This window comes from Bradysia coprophila (genome assembly GCF_014529535.1).
Source record: "Bradysia coprophila strain Holo2 chromosome X unlocalized genomic scaffold, BU_Bcop_v1 contig_44, whole genome shotgun sequence".
NCBI classification, from domain to species: domain Eukaryota; kingdom Metazoa; phylum Arthropoda; class Insecta; order Diptera; family Sciaridae; genus Bradysia; species Bradysia coprophila.
The window spans coordinates 234,707-248,038 of NW_023503337.1; positions in this window are offsets into that span (position 1 = coordinate 234,707).

Below are 13,332 nucleotides of genomic sequence, written 5' to 3' on the forward strand. Positions count from 1 at the left end.
CTCTTAAAAAGAAATCTCTCAGAAATTTGAGTGTTAGATGATGACTCATTATAATGACATGATCTAGTCTTGAACCAGGAATTTTTGAAATAATCAGCTATACAGGCTGTGACGCAGTTTCTTCTATTAAAATTTCAATTGCATTGATAATACTGTTGTAGTAAAGGAAATAACACGGACTAACATCCGAATGGGGAACCCCAATTATGTCAAAAATTAATGATATCGAAAATGAATTTTCTGTTCAGCTGACTATGCAATACCTACCGAATTCCTTGCCACACATCCAGCAATGAATGGGTATATTTACAAAACAAAATGAACGGCAACCGTTGATATACATTGCGTGCTCAACAATTATTCAATGAAATTTTCTTTTTAATACAAACGAACAACAGACTCTGAATTGTTTATTCGTTTAGCACATAGCCACATTATACTTACCTTCGAAGAAAGAAAAAAAAAATAAAGGAAACTGAAAACCCGAGTTTATGGTGGTCATATTTCATTCGGTGCTAACAAAAACAGAAAAGTTATGTAAAAATTCTCTAGACATTTTTACATTTCGACGCCTAAGTGATTGTTACCATGCAATCAAAGTTTTGGTTAGTTTCTTAAAAGTTCGAAGAAAATGTCTCCGAAAAAATGATGTTGTGACAAACTGCCACCATGGAAATTGTTGCCTGTTTTCAATATTTTATAATGTGACTGAAACTTAAACATATTAATGAAGTGTTGAGTTGAGTGATTGAGTTTGAAAACACGGGAAATCTGAAGGCATTCACTTTTTACGCATTAAACTACGCACGTCAAAATAACAGTGTTTTGAACACTGTTTCAATAAAGTTTTAGTTTCGGTCTTCGTGGGAAGATACCGAGTTCAGACAAGAAATGAAACAAATGGAATGCTTCTGTGCATATGAACCATAGAAATATTGGCTCACATATCTTAACGGGTATTCACACAAACGAATGGATAATCAAACACAAGGCATTGCACAAAATAGGAAATAGCATGAAAAAATGCCTGTGATGTGTAATTCCGTTGATCCCATAGCGTTGTAATTTTCAGCTCATGACTAAATTATTGTAGAAATTATATCCATTCAAGAAACATTAATTAGGGGATAATTTACAGGATAATTAATGGATACGAGGTGATTACGAATATTAACTATGTGCTTGCACGCAACAATATCGTCTTTGCAAAACCAACATGCCACATTGAACCTGAAACAAATTTATTTCAAATAACAACACTTTATTCCTGTGAAGCTAGCGTTTTGTGTATAGAAACCGTTTCGGATGGGTACGAGTATATTTTGTTGTAATGGAAAAAGATATCCCAACGTTTTCAAGATGTTGAAGAATCGACGAAGATAGGTAGGGAAAAGTATCATTGACTAATTTTGTGCAATTGCAAATGTTGTAGAACACGCAAGCAATCTAAGAATTACTTATGGATCAATATGTGCGAAACGTTTGCCGTTTAAATCACTGTCAAGTAAAAAAAAACCATTCCCGCTGACGTCAAGTATCAATTGTAAAAACATAGCTAACGCCAACCCGTACGAAACACCTATTCGTATCAAAAGCCTTTAATGTGAAACTCTTTATTTCTCTTAATTCATACTCTTCTCTACTGAAAAGCTATTCGCCCTTTAAAATCACTTACAATATCCACTCTTTGCCTTGTTATCATATACAAATAAATTGCCGGAGGCAATATAGACAGCCCATTTAAACAGCTATATACCGCTATATTTACCTATATTTTACTATAAATAAACATTTCATAGATGAATACGCTATTATATAGCTCTATATGCCTGTATATAGCTCAATATAGCTGTATATAGTTATATATAGATCGAGATATAGATGTCCATTTATGTAATGCCTGAAACACCACACACACCTAACCAATTACTTCTATGTTCACAGAAACCACCTAAGTACTATTTTTCCCAAGATATTTAACTTTTACTAACGAGTCGGTCATCCGATTTCTACAAAAAAAATTTTGTCGATCGGTATTGATATCTTTCATTTGATGTATCACTTACGAGTGTAGCGTTTGAATGTCCGGAGATATCTTCGAAACACCGTAAAGCACTTATTGGACCCAGCTCGGTAGGGGTCAATCCAAAATCACTCATCTTCGAATTTATCTTGTCTTTTGACATTATCCTTACTCAGGGAGTCCAATTCGACGTGTTACAAACGTATGCGTAAACCTATATGACCCCAGTACTTCGTACGGGTCTAATAAAAATAACGAACTTGTATAACTAAAATCCAGTACAGTTTTACCAGTTTCCTCACTGTTTATTGTAAATAAAAATCTAGTTTTAAGCTGGGAAGTGAGAAAAAAGCTATAATAACTGAACAGATTTTTTATCTTTTAAAGGAAATGTAAAAAGTGTAACGTCAAAAAGGCCCAAAATAGAATTTTCAAAAATTAACCATTCCTTGCCAATATGTGACAAAGTTGTATAAAACTCGAGTTTTCCATAAATCTGAAATTTTCCAGTTTCTCCTTTTTTATTTACCTAATAAAATAAGTTGAGGCTAAGTCGCTTGTCTTTCACAAAAAATAAACAAAGTTCGGTTTTTGAAGAAATTCCGCCACCTGTTGAACTATGGTCATATGAATTATTTTCCACTTTCTTTCCTCCACTCTATAAATTCTGTTTCCCAATTTATACCAACTTCAAGTTGCGGAATTTGTCTTAATGTCAAAACGATCACATAATGGCTAGCGTTATTCAGGATCTACGGATAATAACCGAAAATTTTACAATGACCGGTGAAGAGACTATAATGTCATATACCAATGACCAGCTGTACGAGATTTATTATAAAATGAAAAATAGATTCGCGGGTTAGTGGCAAGTATTTCTTTTTAAGAAAAATGTTATTCGCTCGCGTACTCGTATTTCGTAGGACGATCGCTTACGCAAAGATTCATTGGAGAAGTCGGAAGTATGGAAACCAAATTATTGCATAGTTTCGTATCGAGAAACAGTATAACTAATCCTGAGTTCCGAGCAAAACTTATCCGTCTATTGTAGGTGGTGAATGTGAGTAATATTGCTGAGGAAATGACAAAAAAAAATCTGGAATGAATTCCCCGCCAGTATATTTACAAGAAGTGGAAGTCCAAATCAGCTGCGGGTACCACTGGTACCAGCATCTGTTATTCACATTAACAGCAGCTAGGCTGTACAAAGCCTGACATCGGATTTAGCTCTGGCTAATTCTAAAATACAATTGATGCGTGAGCAGATTGAGAAAAACGAGGTCGAGGTCAGTCTCGAAAAAAATACAAAAAGAACAATCGGACCAAAAATTGCACATTCAACAAGTCGAGCTCAACGTATCTAAAATGGATCTGGTCAATACTCAAAAGGAATTAGCTAAATCAAAGGACGAATAAAAATTGTAGCACGACATTTTGGTCATGAAGACAAAGACTGCCGACAAAGGCACGCAAACCGATATTAACATTCGGCCAGCACCGATCGGGAAGATCGTATTTTCATTTTTGTAAACCAATTGGATCTGCGTGTTGTGGTGAAATTTCGTTGATTTTTTTTTTTTGATATCTCATAAGGTAAGCGTAAAATATTTCTTTATAGTTCGTAGTTATTCGGATCATGTTCCATTGTTTAAAAATTTTAATTTGCTGTGTAGTTGAAGAATTGCTGTGGTGGAGGGTTTTTTTATAACGTTTTGAAAATAAAATTTATCGATTTTTGAGTAATTCTTGGTTGTTAGTCTTGGTGGAATCAGGAAGAGCTCAGTTCACGATGATAGGACCATCTCAGTTCACTATTCTCTAATTCAAACCGGAAAGTTAGTACCTGAACCTCTGAACCTTGGACGAATTATATAAATAATTCGTCTAAGACCTGAACAATATTGTGGTATGAGATCTATCAAAAGCGAAAATACTGGACATGGCGTTAAAATACTTCTGGGTAGGGCAGAGGGCTAATTTTCGAAAAAAAACCTCTGCCCAGTATAGGTTACGAGCATTTTTGACAAAGAACTTTTATACCAGATTCCCTCAAAACGTGAGCTGAGCTTACACGATTACTGGTCAAGAATCGCTAAACAAAAATTGTCGGCTGTTCGAATTTACCGTTATCGCTATTCAAATTCAATATACACAGAGTCATGTACGTATACAAGACTAGCATTGCACATCTGAAGTTCATAATCGTTTAAGACTTCTCAATGAAAACAACATAACGGCAAACGTCTCAATGCGGTTTCATTTTCAGCAAATGGACTGTAATAATATGAATACTCGCGTACGTTCCTTGAGCGAAGAAGAAGAAGAAAACAAGAATAGACCGGCTATAAGCCTAGTAAGGTCTTTTTTCTTTCTCTCAATTTTCTCAATTCTGGAGCTACCAACTACCAAATAAGTGAGTTGTAAATAGGCAAGCAGGAAGAATAGTTTCATCAGTCGATATTTAGCTGTTGAACAGTAAACATCTCCACCAACATTCTATCAGTTTCGTAGTGAACTACTAATTTAGTATTCAACTACCAATTTGGTATTAAACTACCAATTTGGTATTAAACTACCAGTTTGGTAGTCAACTACCAAATTATTGAATTATAAATAGGCAGGCGGGCTAAATAATTTCATCAGTCGGTGTGCAGCTCCAAACAGTTAACAACACTACCACCTCTCTATCAGCATGGTAGTCAACTACCAGTTTGGAAGTCAACTACCAAAAATTCAAGCTCTAAATAGGCAAGCAGGCAGAATAATTTCGTCAGTCAGTGCGCAGTTCTCGAATAGTAAACATCTCTGCCGAAAATTACGGATGGTAGTCAATTATAATATTGGTAGTTAGCTCTTAGCTACCTAATTTTCGGATTGCAATGCCAACTATGAGCGATAGGTTATCAGTTAACAAATAATTATTATTAGCCTGGTGTTGATTTGCTCATAGTAGCATTGCAATTTTGAATCAAGGCTGTTGTCGTCTCATTTTTGATTTGTGACACAGTGGACGGACAGATGAAGTGTCCACAATAGGGTTTTTTTAAAGAAAAAAGACCTAAAAATCACATTACTGACCAAAGGCATTTGACTTAGTTGATATTATCAGTGTGTTTTTTGTATTGAGTCAAAAGCACTAATATTTGAAACGACACTGCGAACAATAGTGAGTTACACAAAGAAGCTATATAGAAGATGGGTTGTCTATATAACTTCTTTGGAGTTACATATCGTTGAACATATATCGTAATGTTTCTATCATTAGATGATGTTCGAAAAATCTGCGGATTTCACTCTTAATTTCGGTTTTTTATTAATTACTTCTACCTAACTCATCTACGGTATAAATTTAACTTTTTCCTAAGCCCACAATTAACGATATTTTAGCAGACGCGAACTCTTTTTTTTTAATTTAATTGAAACTCTACCAGAAGCTGTATAACTTATTCATCTGCTTGCCTTAATATTACTTGAAGAAAAAAAAATCCGAAATTAATTTCAATTCACCAAATGTACCGATAAAACGCATAAACTAAAACCATTTTTAATTAAATTATTGACGACGACAACCCAGGTATATATTTTCTATTTAACTTTTCTCCGAAGAAAGGAACACTTGACGTCGTTGTCTTTGCCAGCTAGCATTTTCGACAATGAAAATTGATTAATTCATTATCAATATCTAATCCCCTTTTCTTTCGAAAACGAATATGTGTTCCATTTCCCAGCGATTCAAGGTAAGTAAACTCTTGGAATAAAACTTTTCGATTACTTTAAGTGACAAGTCATGTTTGTTTTAATTATTTATGATCCCCAAAGTTAAGAACGTCTTGTGACATATTAAGTCAAATTTTGTATTTTATATGTAGTAGATAGATACAGATAGAGAGCGAGAGGATGGATATTATATTAAGATATATCTTACACTTAACTTGTATCTAATTTATACCCACTACCTTTATCACGAAAATTGAATGCTAAGTGTGAGTAGAAGATATTAATAGTGAATGACATGCAGTGTTTTGTTGAATAAAAGTTTGCCAGGTTTTCGGAGCAAACTTTGAGATTTTCTGTTTGAATTTGTAATTTAATTCTTGGTTTTGACTTAAGTGTATTGCAAATATTAATGTCGCATAAGTGAATCGAATAGACTATGCCTTTTAATACCACCGAAAATATATATTACCAGTCTGTCTTTACACACCTTGTGCAGCTGAACGGTAGAAGCGGATAAAACTTAAACCGAATATTTAACATATTATAAATAGCTTTTGTGAAAAAAATGTCCTACTTGGATTATAGTTGTTGCCTGTGATGGGACTACTCGCACCCATGGATGATAATGAAAATTTCCGCAAATGTCATCACTGAATTATGTCGCGACGCGGCGGTGTAAAAGGATTACCTTTATTTGTTGGTTCGAAGTGGTTCTACAGGTTTTGATAGGAACTTGTGTTTGTCTTGTGATAATCGATTCATTTATCCCAATATTGTTCGAGTTCTAATGAACCTCTAAGTCTACATGGACTGTTCAAAAATGTCGTCACATGGTTTGGGGAAAGGGTACACTTACAGATTTGGACTAATTAAACCCTTTTTTTGTGAAGAAGGAACATCTAAAAAAACCGAAAAATAGTGAGACGTTATTTGTTCAACCCCATACCCATACAATTTTCAGAGAATTTGTCAGTCTGATTAAATTTCACATTTTTAAAATTGTATCAGAAAATCGTAGCTACAAGGTCGTGCAGTCCGTATGGGTTTCCTTAGACACTTCCACGGAAAGGTTTAACTTTTCCCCACAAAGGTTGTTTAGTAAGGCAAACACTATGTCACACTTATAAGCGTTCATTTTGTCGCTCTCGAAGCAATCCAACCGATTCGACACCTTCGGCGCGTAACGTATAATTTGTGTCCGTACCAATATTTCCATATTCACATGAAAAACTGCTCCATACTAATTAAAATATTGTTTAACATGAGCCGAAAAAAAACGACGATGAACAAAAAAAATGCCACCAAAGTCACAACCCTTAAATACATACGTTCCATAAAAATGTAAATTTATAAATACCCAAGGTGGTCAAAAACAAATTATCCATTCACATTTTACCAGAGTCATGGCTGTGTACTATGTGTATAAATATTAATCCATGAATTTTATATGAAAATTTTATAAAATAACGAGGTTTTCCACAAAGAAAATTAAATTATAAGCTTAACGCTCTCTCTTTTAATTAATATCATCGTAAATCGTTTAACCGAATTACCTCTGGTCATTTTAATTTTTGCATTGGGTTACACGGATGATCATTTATTACATATATATCTACACAAACAGTGTCTCTAATATGTAACTGGATACATTGTATACATATATAGTATAGGTATGCATGCATCCTACGACCGTTACGTGTTTCTACTCGTACAAATATTGCTATATAATGTGGTGAAGCCAATGTAAAATTTTGGTAAACTTGTATTTAATGAATTTATTGATTTTCGGTATAAGAGGAAGATTATGCCAATTCGTTATGATGCAATTCATGGGAAATGGGCTCTCTGCAGAACGAATGAGATGTCGTTGTGTGGCATGTGTTAATATTAGTACAAAATTGGCTTAATTAATGTTCGACATTAGCATTATACTGGAGCAGAATAAGGAGTTGGAGTTTCTCGCAATTATTTTACTCAGATTGTGATTGTCACAATGGGAACGCAGATACTAATTCTTAATGTCCTTACGAAGGATAGTGTGCAACAGAGGTCGACAATGTCTCGATTTGACAGTATTTTTTAAGCGGGTCGTTCCTGCATTTGAGATACATGTGCTAACTACAAACATGTCAGCATGTTATGATTAAATTCTGTTACTACTTTTGCTTTCAGATAGCATTCGATTCGAAAATCAACTCATACATTACAACTCATGAAGTAATGTATGAGTTTCTATATAAGATCACATTAGCCAGAGCGCATCGTTCATTTTGTTATCATTATCGACGAACACTCTTACCGATTAGTTGTATCTTGAGTTTCAAGCAATGTTTCTCCACAATCCAGAATTCCTACTAAGTTTTACAGATTAAATTCTGGAATACGTGAAGACAGCAACCATTAGTAAAAGAATGCGATTGACCAACAAAATTCGATTTCAATTACACCTCTTGTAGGGTTCTTGAATTTTGTTTAGAAATATTTTCTGAATCGGTTTTCTTCATCGATTCATTATTTCAATCAGGGTCTTTCAATTCTGTGTAAATTTCAGTTTCCCTTCTGCAACAATTAAAAATTTCAATTGATACCAGTAAATAATTCACCTTAACGATTCTTACAACGCAACATGGAATACAATTTTTTTTTTAACGAACGTACACACATTACTGAAGTTACAGCATAGAGTGAGTACAATATTGTACGTATACTAACGTTCCAAATGTATTAATAATAATGGAAACATAAGGTTTTCCAACTTCCCTCAAATTTATTAGTTTATAACTTCCTAAATCACAAACCAAGACATAAAAAGGCTTAGTTTATGAACATAAAAATAATAAATGGCACAGTCGTTTGTCATGTTAACAGCTGTATTGGATGCAATTTGTTTATTAAGTAAATATAAATGTGAAATTGTGAATTATTCGTACATATACGTAACGCAAGGTGGGTGAGAGATGTTTTCAAAACAACACCAACAACAACAACAACAACAAAAAAACGAGAAAAAACACTCTGCAAATCTGTTAATTTTAACGACCAGCCGGGCGAGCATGTGAAAATGTTGGCTTTTAGTGTTTGATGGTCATTTTTTATGCGAAAATTATTGTATGTCGGAGCATTTGTGAACACCATGTGAGGTAAGTTGCACATGCTATAAAAATCGCATGTGTTAAACACACACAAAAACTTACGACACCTTCAACAAGTTTAAGTGTTAGCTAAATATCCTTTAGCGTCAATTCCATACAACGACGATGACATATTCTGTAATATCAGACGAAATGACGACTGCTGATCATCCTTAAATTTCTTCAAAGTATACCACGAAAAAAATGGCGAGAAAGGTGATTGCATATTTTTTACAAAACGTTCCACTTCTCCATCTGCGCCCACAATAATTGCATGAAAGTCACACGTAGCATCATATTTTCATTTATCTTCCCCTATCTTTTTATGTTAATGCAATCAGATGGACGCAAAACATTTTTTTTTTGTTCCTCTTACTGTATCCACTAACCCGAAACTGTGAACACTATCAAATCAGATCAATCACCAAAAACCCGTAATAAAATTTTATCAACTACGAACTTCACAATAAACCATTATGAACATCTTTTGGCAACCGAAATATATTAAGCAAGATTCCGTTCAAGATGTTTTAACATGAAGGGGAGAAAATTCATCCACACACCAGAACACACAGTCGATCGGTATGTACATGTATATTGTATATGTAGACACCGACTTGGTTAACGGAGAGAAAATGTTTTTATTTCCAAACAAAAATAACCGCATCATAAGCTTTATGTTGACTAAGATTTTGGGTTATTTCGATGTTTTTGTAACGATACGCAAACATCTCGTTAGAGTTTTATGGGAGACATAATACATAAAGTAACTCCAGTTTTCCGAACGTAATCTTTTTATTAAAAAGAACAAAACAGCTCATTTTACGGTCGTTATAGCGGTTGTTGTGATAATCTTTTAGTGATGCGTACTTAATGAAACATCATGGTCTAAATGAGCGTGCAGGGTGCAGGGAGTGAAAGTGTAATTCCAATACGAATTTCTCCATCGTGATTCGATAGAATTTTTTTTTCGGACACTTCAACACAAAGAGACGTTTGAAGTTTGATAGAATTCGGTAATGTTGTGACTAGGTCAAACATGTACAGCGGAACAGTACGAAAATTATTCGAAGAATTCGAGCTTTGCATTGACTTGCGAGCAGTGCCTGTTTTCAAAAATTAATATTTTTGAAAATTCGTGAAAATCTATGAAATGTGAGGGAAAGTTTAATATTTCATTTAGAAGTAGCCACTAAAACCGATTTCTAACATTGACCTTGAGTAAGTTGAGTACAGAAATAATATTTTACTTTACTAGTGAGGTAATGTGGCCTTTCCCTCACTAGTGAAGACCCTTTCCCTCGCTCGTAAAGTAAAACGCCATACTTTACACGTGAAATAATTTGATATCTCGTATCACGACGAGTAAAAGAATCCGAGGGCTTCATCTGGATACGGGATATAAAATTACATCACTAGTATAGTAATGTACTATTATTCAAAAACTTGAGGTAAAGTTTCGGCTCCGTGAAGTAAAATTAACTTTACCTCACGTTCTTGAATAGAAAGTCTATTTCACATCTTACAATAAAGAAGTGTAGGAAAGTTACACCCCTCAACTTGCCTTAAGTGTTTCTCATATAGGTCCATTTTTGAATTAATGAACAACATTATTCCGCATTAAAATTTTGTTTGCACAATCAGAGCTAGCCGTCTAATCTATAAGGACATAACCAATTCATGCATAAATAATTCAATGCTTTTAACTGACTAACGAACTAATTGACTTGACTATTTTATTCAAAATATAAACTTTAAGTCATCCAAAGATTTTCGTAAAGTTTATTTTCTCTACCGTCTATGTCGATTTATACACGTATATACATACGGGGTGTAATGTAAATGGTAGTTTGTGTCTCAAAGATTTTGTCAATTTAATCTTTCTTTAAGAGGATTTGGTTTAGATTTCATTTAAAAGGTAAATATGGCTTAGTCGACACTTTCGAAGGAAACAGAAAACTTACAGAAGGGGTTGGATGTGTGAAATTAAACTACAGAAATTCATTCGTTTTCTAAGATTGGAATTTGCTTCTGTGTTTGATATAATATACTCCTCATTACTGACTAGATACAACCGACACATCAAAGTAGATTGTCATTGTTGAAAATCCCTTAAAAATCATGGAAAAACGAGGAAATTTTTGCATTACATTGTGTCAGACTATAGTAGGAAGATTCACTAGCCGACAATCGTAAGCTAATTTTACTCAGTTCCACTGACTCAACCTCATTAAAACATATATGTAGCCAGATCAATTCAGAAGATCAATTTTCTTTGGATTTGGAAGAGTTTTATCCACATTTATATTTGTGTGGCAATAGTGTATGAGTACAACAATTAGAAATACTACTTTGAATAGCAATCGCAAATATTTCATGGTCCATATCAGTTTATTATACCAAGTCACAAGTCATTAGCGGCTTCAATATTTACAATAACCAGAAAAGATTTCAGCTTTTTTTTACATATTTTCTATATAAACGAACGGAAGCATATTCATATCACAGTCATTCGATAGGAAATTAACTGTTGGCTTTTAAACACGTCGTACATTAAATCGCATATAAATGTGAAAGTGAAAATGAAATTTTGCACGAGTAAATAGCAAAATGAAAAGGTGAAAGCATTAAAGCAAGGAAGTCATAAAAAATGCGATATAAAGTAAAATTTAATAGTCGAAGTGTTATCAATTTTTATAATATAAACGATGATGTTTCGTTGTGTTGTACTTGTAGGCATACACCGTACCACGTTTTAAAGGTTACGTTTTTCAGGAAAGTTTATTTTCCCGATGGTTTTTCTGTGTCTGTTTTTTGTGCTTTAATTTCGATTGAATTTTGTGAAGAACTTTTGTATTTTACAATGATTTATTCATTCCAATTACCTGGTGAATGATTAGTGCTTTAGGTTGGTTTTTTTATTAAGTAAAGGCAGGAAATCACAAGAACCGACAATGTCAATACCATTCGGGTGTAATGAACAGATAGTATTGCATTAAAACTGTCGGGCCTTATAATTCTGTTATTAGTTGCAACTTAATTTAAGCCGAATATTAAAAAATGTAAAAACGTTGCAGACGCCTTAAGAGTGATATCGCCAAAACTTGAACCAATTTGAAAACAAGGGTTCGGCGATCCGGGCGAGCTATAGCGCGTTGGATTCGTCTTTCAATTCTAGACAATACGTATCTTTTCCTTTTTGCTATTAATTGTGTACTTTTGGTGTAAATTGGTAAAATGCAGGCACATGTCATAGGGTAGGGAAAACACTTTTTTAGTATTAACTCGAGGTAGACGATTTTTTAAAAGTTGAAATGTTGTGCGAATGTGCGCCTCTAAAAGACCTATCATTAGAGTATAGGCACGAGTCGGTGCCACTGTACGTTCGGGAGTAAACAATGAAAGTATGGTCGATTTTCGCACAGTACTGCTGGCCTGCAACAGAACATTTCCGTGAAACCGACTATGGGGTGTTGTAGCTGGACACACTCACTATCATCCCACGTAAACTAAACCTCAGAAAAATTGTGTTGCATTCCAGGAAGTTGCACGAAGTAAAGAGTTGCCCAAACTTAACCAATTTTTTCATAGTTTCGAGTTCAACGAACGGCGTTAAAGTCTGATTGTGATCAAAAATTATCCTTAAGTTATGCTATTTGCATTTAGTGATCATATCATGAGGCCAGGAACGAACAATGCCATTATTCTTTGTCTATACATACCAGAGTGGTTTTTTTTCGTATGTCTGAAAATTTCAATTTCAAACCGCCTCAAAATATGGTATTAATTAGCTGATTCCAAAAATATGTTTTTTCTAATTTTTGGAATCATTTTAGTGATCCGGAAAAATCGTCAAAGTTTGTATGGAAATATATGAAATTGAAATTTTCAGACATACGAAAAAAAACATTTCAACTTTTAAAAAATCGTCTACCTCGAGTTAATACTAAAAAAGTGTTTTCCCTACCCTATGACATGTGCCTGCATTTTACCAATTTACACCAAAAGTACACAATTAATAGCAAAAAGGAAAAGATACGTATTGTCTAGAATTGAAAGACGAATCCAACGCGCTATAGCTCGCCCGGATCGCCGAACCTAAGTATTGATTTTCCCCAAAATTGGTTCAAGTTTTGGCGATATCACTCTTAAAGTACAAAGTTCAAACGAATTTTTATTGACCCAGAATCAGTTTCAAAGGAAGCCTTACCTATAAAGGATGCCTACGGAAGAGTAGAAAGTCCTTGCAGCTTTTAAACTGTCGCTGAAGTTAATTCATCATTCAAGGTCAAAAAATAATAGAAAGTGCAAATCTAATGCCATCGACAACAACGCGTCGTTGCAACGACAAGAATAAACCATGAGATCAGTGTAGGGTTATGTTATATAGCAAACATGTATGAAGATTAAGATGAAGTAACAGATTCAACTCAAAAAAACGTAATGTAAAATTGATTTTGC